Genomic DNA, 10,578 nt, shown 5'->3' with positions numbered 1-10,578 from the left:
ATGCTAGTTTTTTAAATTTAACTAGGCAAGTCAGATAAGAACAAATTCTTATTTACAAAGACGGCCTTCCGGGGAACAGTGAACACTGCCTTGTTCAGGGGCAGAACGAAATATTTTTACCTTGTCAACTCGAGGATTCGATCCAGCAACCTTTCGGTTACTGGCCCAACGCTCTAACCACTAGGCTACTTACAAATGAATATGTGATGCACATATTACCATGCATTATTACTTATAACACGTATGGAGCAGAACACAGACTGTCTACACATTTAGCACGATGATCTGTATTTGGGCTGTACAGGTGTTGTGCCGAAAATCTCCCCCCTGCCAGAACCCCCCTTCTAATTTCCTTAATTTTGTGGCTAGGGTCAAATACTTTCTGTGGCACACATCAGAGTCAAATACATTCTATAGAACAAACTTCACGTCAGGATAGGATACCAAAATTTATAATTAATGTATGTGTGTTATATTAAACATAGAGGAGGGAGTAAAATGTTGGCAAGCAATAAACATTTCAGAACAACTATGGCTGAATTATTATCCTTACACTTTAAAAAATACTAGTCGAATAAGACATGGGAGAGATGATGAATTTTGGCAAAGATATTTATTTATAGACTAATACAAATCAGTAGCGGATTTAGGTACGGGCGACATGGGCAGGCGCGGGCGCTGAATGGAGGGGGGGGGGGGGGGGGGGTCGCCAGGGCGCCATACAAGCTAGAACCGCCACATACACTTGAAACAAATAGCCAAACCGAAAACTGCAGACAAAAATGCTTTCTGCTGCTAAAATCAGTGAAATGTAGATGAAACTGACAACGGAGTGAAGAGCAGAAATCTCAACTAGCAAGCAAGTCATAGCAATGAAGAACGCGAAGGGGGGGGGGGGGGGATTCTATCATCCAGAAGGCGAGGTCAGTACAGCTGCATCAAAGAAGGGACCGAGAGACTGAAAAACAGCTTCTATCTCAAGGCCATCAGACTGTTAAACAGCCACCACTAACATTTAGTGGCTGCTGCCAACATACTGACTCAAATCTCTAGCCACTTTAATAATAAAAAATTGGATGTAATAAATGTATCACTAGTCAATTTAAACAATGCCACTTTATATAATGTTTACATACCCTACATTACTCATCTCACATGTATATACTGTACTCTATACCATCTACTACATCTTGCCTATGCCGCACGGCCATCGCTCATCCATATATTTATATGTACATATTCTTATTCATTCCTTTACACTTGTGTGTAAAAGGTAGTAGTTGTGAAATTGTTAGATTACTTGTTAGATATTACTGCATGGTCAGAACTAGAAGCACAAGCATTTCGCTACACTTGCACTAACATTTGCTAACCATGTGTATGTGACCAATAAGATTTGATTTGATTCCTGATAGGTATATGCCAGGGTTTACTTTAGCCGTTAATAGCCGGTTTTGTCCAATGCATTTTTTTGGAAAAGCAGATAAATAAAATTGGTGCCGGCCAATTGTCCAGGAGAAAATAGAAACAATCCCAGTGTGAAATAATGCATTTTAGCCTCTTCATTGATGGAAATACATTTCACTGGCCATGCTTATCGGCCTGTAGGTTAATTTGCATAATTGAATGTAATTAAGCTGACGCATGTGTACACTATATTCGTTATGTATCTTATCACACGCGTACAGCATACAGATACAGAGCCTTTGTGTAGAAAATCTGTCAGACAGGCAAGAAATGCTGCTACAGCATCTTATGGCGCTTTCAAGGACACTGGGAACTCTGAAGAATACGAGGTCAAACCATGACGTCAGTGACCGTCAGGTCGGAAAATAGGAGCTCTAGAAAGAGTCCCGAGTTGGAATTCCGATTTGGTTGACCGTTCACAATGATTTTTACCAGTCGGAGCTCGTTTTTTCACAGTTCCCAGTTGTTTTGAACGCGGAATCAAACAGGAACAGAAGACAGGCTCTATCAGCGCGTCCCACAATCACAATCACTCCCAACAAACAGTTCTTGTGCTGACATTGCTTCCAGAGGCAGTTTGAAACTCTATAGTGTGCGTTGCAACCAAGGACAGACAATTTTTACACGTTGCGTTCTGTGAGCTTGTGTGGCCTACCACTTCGCGGCTGAGCTGCTGTTTCTCCTAGACATTTCCACTTCACAATAACAGCACTTACAGTTGACCGGGACAGCTCTAGCAGGGCAGAAACTTGTTGCAAAAGATGGCATCCTATGACGGTGCCATGTTGAAAGTCGCTGAGCTCTTCGGGGGTGTCCACATACTTTTGTAGCCTTCGGAAAGTATTCAGACCCCTTGACCTTTTCCACGTTTTGGTAGGTTACAGCCTTGTTATAACATTTATTAAATTGTTTCTCCCCCCTCATCAATCTACACACAATACCCCATAATGACAAAGCAAAACCAGGATTTTATCAATTTTTTTGGCAATTTATAAAAAATTGAAAACTGAAATATCATGTTTCCATAAGTATTCAGACCCTTTACTCAATAGTTTGTTGAAGCATCTTTGGCAGTGATTACAGCCTCGTGTCTTCTTGGGTATCACGCTACAAGCTTGGCACACCTGTATTTGGGGAGTTTCTCCCATTCTTCTCTGCAGTTCCTCTCAAACTCTGTCAGGTTGGATGGGGAGCGTTGCTGCACAGATATTTTCAAATCTCTCCAGAGATGTTCAAGTCTGGGCTCTGGCTGGGCCACTCAAGTCCATTCAGAGACTTGTCCCTTAGCCACTCCTGCGTTGTCTTGGCTGTGTGCTTAGGGTTGTTGTCCTGTTGGAAGGTGAACCTTCACCCCAGTCTGAGGTCCTGAGCTCGTCTCCCAGTTCCTGCCGCTGAAAAACATCCCCACAGCATGATGCTTCACCGTAGGGATGGTGCCAGGTTTCCTCCAGAAGTGATGCTTGGAATTCAGGCCAAATAGTTCAATCTTGGTTTCATCAGACCAGAGAATCTTTTTTCTCATGGTCTGAGAGTCTTTAGGTGCCTTTTGGCAACTCCAAGCGGGCTGACATGTGCCTTTTCCTGAGGAGTTGCTGCCATCTGGCCACTCTACCATGAAGGCCTGATTGGTGGAGTGCTGCAGAGATGGTTGTCCTTCTGGAAGGTTCTCCTGTCTCCACAGAGGAACTCTAGAGCTCTGTCAGAGTGATCGGGTTCTTGGTCACCTCAGTCTTCAGTTTATTTGTGTTTTAGTTTTCACTGTTATACATGGTTGTTCTGTGTGGGAAAGTATTCATGTTTGTGTCTCTCTCTTCATGCTGTGTGTTTTAGTTGATTATGATACTGCACACGAATTGTTGGTCTGTTATTTCTAATCTCGTCCCCCCTTCCACCTCTCTTTCTCTCTCTTGTCCCCCCTTCCGCCTCTCTTTCTCCACACCTCTCTCTCTTGTCCCCCTTCCACCTCTCTTTCTCCACACCTCTCTCTCTTGTCCCCACTTCCACCTCTCTCTCTCTTGTCCCCCCTTCCACCTCTCTTTCTCCCCACCTCTCCCTCTCTTGTCCCCCCTTTCACCCCTTTCTCCCCACCTCTCTCTCTCTCGTCCCCCCTTCCACCTCTCTTTCTCCCCACCTCTCCCTCTCTTGTCCCCCCTTCCACCTCTCTTTCTCTTGTCCCCCCTTCCACCTCTCTTTCTCCCCACCTCTCCCTCTCTTGTCCCCCCTTTCACCCCTTTCTCCCCACCTCTCTCTCTCTCGTCCCCCCTTCCACCTCTCTTTCTCCCCCCCTCTCCCTCTCTTGTCCCCCCTTCCACCTCTCTTTCTCTCTCTTGTCCCCCCTTCCACCTCTCTCTCTCTCTTGTCCCCCCTTCCACCTCTCTCTCTCTCTCGTCCCCCCTTCCACCTCTCTCTCTCTCTCTCTCTCATCCCCCCTCCCACCTCTCTCTCATCCCCCCTTCCACCTCTCTCTCTCGTCCCCCCTTCCACCTCTCTTTCTCCACACCTCTCTCTCTCTCTTGTCCCCCCTTCCACCTCTCTTTCTCCACACCTCTCTCTCTCTCCCTTGTCCCCCCTTCCACCTCTCTCATCCCCCCTTCCACCTCTCTCTCTCGTCCCCCCTTCCACCTCTCTTTCTCCACACCTCACTCTCTTGTCCCCCCTTCCACCTCTCTCTCTCTCTCTCTCTCTTGTCCCCCCTTCCACCTCTCTTTCTCTCTCTTGTCCCCCCTTCCACCTCTCTTTCTCCACACCTCTCTCTCTTGTCCCCCCTTCCACCTCTCTCTCTCTCTTGTCCCCCCTTCCACCTCTCTTTCTCCACACCTCTCTCTTGTCCCCCCTTCCACACCTCCCTCTCTTTTCCCCCCTTCCACTTCTCTTTCTCCACACCTCTCTCTCTTTTCCCCCCTTCCACCTCTCTTTCTCCACACCTCTCTCTCTCGTCCCCCCTTCCACCTCTCTTTCTCCTCACCTCTCTCGCTTGTCCCCCATTCCGCCTCTCTTTCTCCCCACCTCTCTCTCTCGTCCCCCCTCCCACCATCTCTTTCTGTTTTTACTTGTCTCTTCCTCCTCTCAGTCCTCAGCCCTCTTTACCGTGTTGATTACATTAATAGCTGACCGACCAGTCTGGGCCTACTCCCACACTAGAGGCTCATCCTTACATTACCATGCTAGATTAGTGTGTTCCAAATGGCATCCTATTACTTATATAGTGCAGTAATTTACACCAGAGCCCTATGGTCCCTGGTCAAAAGTAGTGCACTACATAGGAAATAGAGTGCCATTTGGGACGAATCTTAACATCTACCTACTCTCTCTGTGTCTCTCAGAACCAAGTGCTGCCCCCCCACCCCACAGACCAGACTATGGGAGCTGGAGAGAGATTGACTACAGTTCACTGAGGGTGAGGCCGTGTGTGTGTGTGTGTGTGTGTGTGCGTGCCTGCGTGTGTTTAATACAAGCTTTCACGAGCAGGTTTCTCTTTTTTTTTTTTATTGTGATGAATATTGTCCGTCCCACCTAATGGTGGGTGACATCATGCTCTCTCACCCAGGGGCAACCAGTGCCTCTTATCTCTGGTAATAACCATATGAGATATGCCGTTACAGTTCTTCTCAATTTCTAAAACACAATTTTCTGAAACCTTGCTCCATTTCCTGAAAACATTCAACACAAAACCTCATCTTCAAGCACTATTTACATAACCTCTGACTCCTCTCGCAAAATGAAACATTCGCCTCAAAACAGTTTTACCTGTGTTCAAAATCAAACACCGCTCTCAAATCATAAACACAGTGATCAAAATGATATACACTCTCAAGCAGTCAGTAAACACACCGAAAAATAGAAAACACATTGTTCAAAACATACAATTCTCAGGGAGAAGTACATTTTTAATCTAAAAAAATATTCATATTTTTCCGTCATTGTCTTTTGATGAACGAAAACATGTTCTATCATAGTAGCTCAAAACTGATCAGAAATTACTACTCTGCTTTGCTCTTTGTCTTTTTGTTCTTCCTCCTCCTTGTACCCCTATTTTTACAGTACTGTACCCTGCATCTCACAAACGTGTCCTTTGTCTCTGTGATACTGTAATTCTTGTTCTTTGTCTCTGTGATACTGTAATTCTTGTTCTTTGTCTCTGTGATACTGTAATTCTTGTTCTTTGTCTCTGTGATACTGTAATTCTTGTTCTTTGTCTCTGTGATACTGTAATTCTTGTTCTTTGTCTCTGTGATACTGTAATTCTTGTTCTTTGTCTCTGTGATACTGTAATTCTTGTTCTTTGTCTCTGTGATACTGTAATTCTTGTTCTTTGTCTCTATGATACTGTAATTCTTGTTCTTTGTCTCTGTGATACTGTAATTCTTGTTCTTTGTCTCTGTGATACTGTAATTCTTGTTCTTTGTCTCTGTGATACTGTAATTCTTGTTCTTTGTCTCTGTGATACTGTAATTCTTGTCCTTTGTCTCTGTGATACTGTAATTCTTGTTCTTTGTGGATATGAACCTGTAACCAGTCAAAATCTATTGAGCAGTCAGGACTGTTAATAAATGGAAAGCACAATGTTCAGGGCCATACAATTTGTCCATTGTACAGTATACAGCCTACAATGCACTGTACTACAGTATACAATACTAAAAGGGACACAAATCAAAGGAGTAAACATGTGATCAATGTGCTTCTTCTTGTCTTTGGGCTGGGTCGGGCCAGAGCACTTCGTCGACATCACAAGCAATATTGTCCCTCCTGAGGCAACGGGGGATGAAGCCTCTTGTGTGCCGTATCCAGCCCTGACATGATTCCTCACCTATATCACCACAGGCTAAATCCATGGCTTGCAGCAGATTAACTCTGGTGTAGGGTTGTCTATCATACACTTTCCATCTCCAAGAGGAGAAAAACCTCCTCAATCGGATTCAGGAAAGGCGAGTATGGAGGGAGGTACAAGTTCATAAACTGCCCATTGATGTTAAACCATTCCCTTACCTGAGCAGCTCGGTGGAAACTGACATTGTCCCACACTATCACATAGGTGGGAATGGGATTCTCATTTAGCTCTTGACCCTGCTGCTCTTGAACCTGCTGCTCAAATAAAATATCTCTTAGATTGGCAATAAATCTTAGAAGGTGTTGGGTGTTATATGGCCCGCGTATAACATGGTGATGTCGAACAAGTCAAATATTGTCTGTGTAGAAATACAATATACTGTATGTAGGATTTTGTAAGTCGTACAGAGACAGTGCTATACTGTAGAGTACAGTTAGGCTTCTGATTCACATACATTGTATGTACTGAAGAGTAATGTCATTCACATAGTATGTGTTAGTACTGTAGACAATCTGGATTACAGTAAATGTTTCTGAATGTACACTTACTTGCACATACTGAGCTCGCAGTTCTTTCACCCTTGGTGAGTTGCGCTCAAAAGGTACTCTGTATACTTGTTTCATTCGCATCCTGTTACGATGGAGGACACGGTCAATTGTGGAAATGCTCACACTGTCGATTCCCTGGAAGTGTGTGTTGTCTTGTATCACTCGTTCCTGGATTTCTCTGAGTCGTATTGCATTATCTTGAAGGATCATGCCAACTATAACGGCCTCTTGCTCCAGAGTGAATATAGCTGTCCTTCCACCTGCATGTGGCAGCCTTGCAATTCTACAAAAAGTAGTTGTGCAGTTACAAAACATATTCATGCAGTACAATACATACAGTGATTAACTTTACAAATGTCTATTGAAACAGCTGCATATAGTGTAGTACGGTAAATTTGCAATTACAAAAATACAGTAGTATACTGTATCTGTTCTCTTCTCTGAATGTCCTTACTATGGTGGACACAGAAAATTGGCTCAAATTGGGTTGCACTCTAAGTCCTGCTTCCCTCATTGTCAGTCCATGGACAAGAACATGGTCTATAACTGTTGCTCGAATTTCATCAGATATTTCCACTCTTTGTCTTCCTCTTCCTCTTCGTCCTCCTCTTCCTCTTTCTTGCCCTCCTCCTCCTCTTCCTCCTCGTCGCCCACCTCGCGTACGCACTCGTCCTCGTCCTCTCACATTGTTTCTTCTATCCATTCTCAGACTTTCTCCTTCCCACCTTCAACAACCTGTTTGCTCTCTGAACTGGCTTATATTGGTTGTGTCGCATCATTTGAAACAGGTTAAATCAATTTTGAGTGGTTGTGTTCAATCAATGACATGTGTTCTCTATTTGTATTTGATTGTTGCCACTTGTGTTTACCAGTATGGATGACATGTGCATTAGAGTGCAGAATGTGTTTTGAGAATGAGAATGTGTTTAGAGTTTTGCTGAAAAGTCTAAGTGAGATCTGCAGATTGTGTTTTACCATGTGAAATGGTTTAAGGTATTGACAACAGACTGCATAATTAGCTAAATGAGTCCAGGCAACTGAGAACTTTGTTCAGCCAATGGTTTTAGTGTTTTAGCAATTGAGAAAAACTGTAATAGGAATTCAAAATCAGTTGTTGGGAAAAACAGGCCGTAAGACTTCAGTTCTTTGAAATGAAACCAGTTTGTATCAAGTATGTCAGAGTAGGAGTGCTGATCTGGGATCAGGTCCCCTCTATCCATGTTAATACTATTCATTGTGATCTAAAATATTTTTTTTTTCCTGTGTCTTGCCAACCTTAGTGTTTTTTCGGGCCAACTAGGGTGTAAATGTAAATTATTTATTTATTAATGAAAATAATTAAAATGTTTTCATTTTCATTGTAAACTTAAACGACTAAAACCAGATATAAAGTAGAAAGATAATGAACCTATATATATATTTTAATAAGATAATCTTTGAGAATTTACAATCACCAGAAAGAAAAGAGAAGCCCGTACACTGCTCTTGCTAGTGCCAATGACCACGCCCACCACCTAAGTCTCACTTTGATCCATAAAAAATCCTGACTCTCTACTCTGAGGCACTTTCTAAATACAGGCCCCAGGCCCCATTTTCTCCTGCATTGTCCAAGGGATCTCTAGCTACTCCCTGAGGACTTACAAAGCTGATTGATTTCTTTGGGCTTCATTTTCTTCCCCCAGTAGGGTTATGACTGACATAAGGTGGCCTGTCCCTGTAGGATAACACTCAGTCAATACAGGCTGTGTTTTTATGTGTGTTGTGAGTTGTAACCCCTGCTCTCAGATGTGCTGTAAACTGGAATAGAGTGAAAGAGTATTGATGTCATCTGCCAGCTACCTGCGTCCGATTCATTCTTTCTGTGTCTCTCGCTCCTCTCTACTGTACCTCTCGCTCCTCTCTACCTCTCTATCAATCTGTCCATCTCAGGATTGCTGTATAACCAGTTCCTCTCCCGGGCTGACTTTGAGGTGTTAAGGGACATTGCTCAGGTCAGATATCTTGTTGTTTTATTTTCTCTCACTCTCTCTCTCTCTCTGGCTGTCAATGAACTCACCAATGAACGTTATTGTAATGAAACAAGGGAGGAACTTGAGGTCTGAGGTGTAATTCCAACCTATGACGTTGGCTCTAGCTCCAGCTCTAGCTCCAGCTCAAGAGATATTACCGCTGCTTTCTTGTGGGGAGCAGTGATTAACCGTGCATAATAAAATATACTCTTAAATGAATTAGCCTGGCTACCGTCTTCTACCCATCCTCTGACGTTTTGAACTATTAAAACGGGTTGTAGATCAACAAATGTTAGAATTCCATTACCATTATTAGCCTAACATGTAGCAATATGTCTGACCTTCCTGGTCAAAAGTAGTGCACTACATAGGGAATAGGGTGCTATTTTGAGGCGCAGGCTCTGTCTTATCACTTTTAACACCCACTCTCTCTGTCTGTATCTGTTCTCCAGGGCCTGGGCTGTCTGGTGTGGCAGAACGTGGCTCACAGAGTGATTGTGGTTTCCCCCGCAGGGACACAGCGAAGTCAAGAGGTTCTGGAAACGACAGAAGAGTCACACTTGATAACACAGAAGGGGCATGAGAGAGGGATCAAGAGAGGAAAACAGAAGGGGCATGAGAGAGGGATCAAGAGAGGAATAAGGAGATATATATATATTTTATTTTTCCATTAAATTATATTTTTCCATAAGGAGTTGGCTAGGAAAGACAAAATGGAGTAAGCAACTGCAAGTGCTTTGTTTCTGTTTTTGTTGTTGATATTGTCCATTGTCTCCTTTTGGGTTGGTGGGCAAATAAAATGATATGAAGAAATGTATGACAATACCTGTAATTTTATGCATTACCAGCAAACCTTTCAGACATGAGTTGTATGAAGTTCCTTGAATGGGCTCCCGAGTGGCGCAGTGGTCTAAGGCACTGCATCTCTGTACTATGAAGCTTGTCTACAGACACTCTGGTTCAATTCCATGCTGTATCACAACCGGCAGTGATATGGGAGATCCATATGGTGCCCTCTGGGTTTGGCCGGTGTAGGCCGTCATTGTAAATAAGAATTTGTTCTTAACTGACTTGCCCAGTTATATAAAGGTTCAGTAATTGCAGAAGAGCCATAAATAAAAATGTGGGGATTTAACATGCACGTCTGCTATTTAATGTTTTCCCAATGTAAAAAAAAAAAAATACTGTATAATATGATTAAATCAAACATATCAATGAAACAATTTAAAAAAAAAATGTCCACAGCTGATACATTCGACACCACAGGGCAGGCGATTGATACAAAGCTTGTTTGACAGCCACATGAATGCCTTCAATCTTATGTTTTTTTTGCTGATTTATCGGAAAGTCATGTTATGACAAGATGTCAGAAGGACCGGTTTGTCTAAAGTAATTGTACTGGTTCAAACTACAGGACAGATCATGTAATGACGTAATCTGGCGTAAATGGAGCTGTATTTTGAGCTAGCTAGCCACGTACCTGCAAATTCAGCGCGATACCAGCTAATAGCTAGTTAGCCAGCCAATTAAAGCAATGGCTTGATTACAGCATTTAGCTAGCTAACAACAGAGACCTAGCTGCTAGTTTAGCTAGGAATAGTTGCTCATTGCAAACGTGAATTTCCGACATGTGGTACACGTAGCACGTATTTGTACATTTATACGATTTGCATAAATTGACGCTTCACCTCTGGGCGAGCGAACCCCGAAACACAGTCGGCCACAA

The sequence above is a fragment of the Salvelinus namaycush genome, chromosome 27 (genome assembly GCF_016432855.1).
Source record: "Salvelinus namaycush isolate Seneca chromosome 27, SaNama_1.0, whole genome shotgun sequence".
Classification (NCBI taxonomy): Eukaryota; Metazoa; Chordata; class Actinopteri; order Salmoniformes; family Salmonidae; genus Salvelinus; species Salvelinus namaycush.
This window is presented reverse-complemented; position numbering follows the sequence as displayed.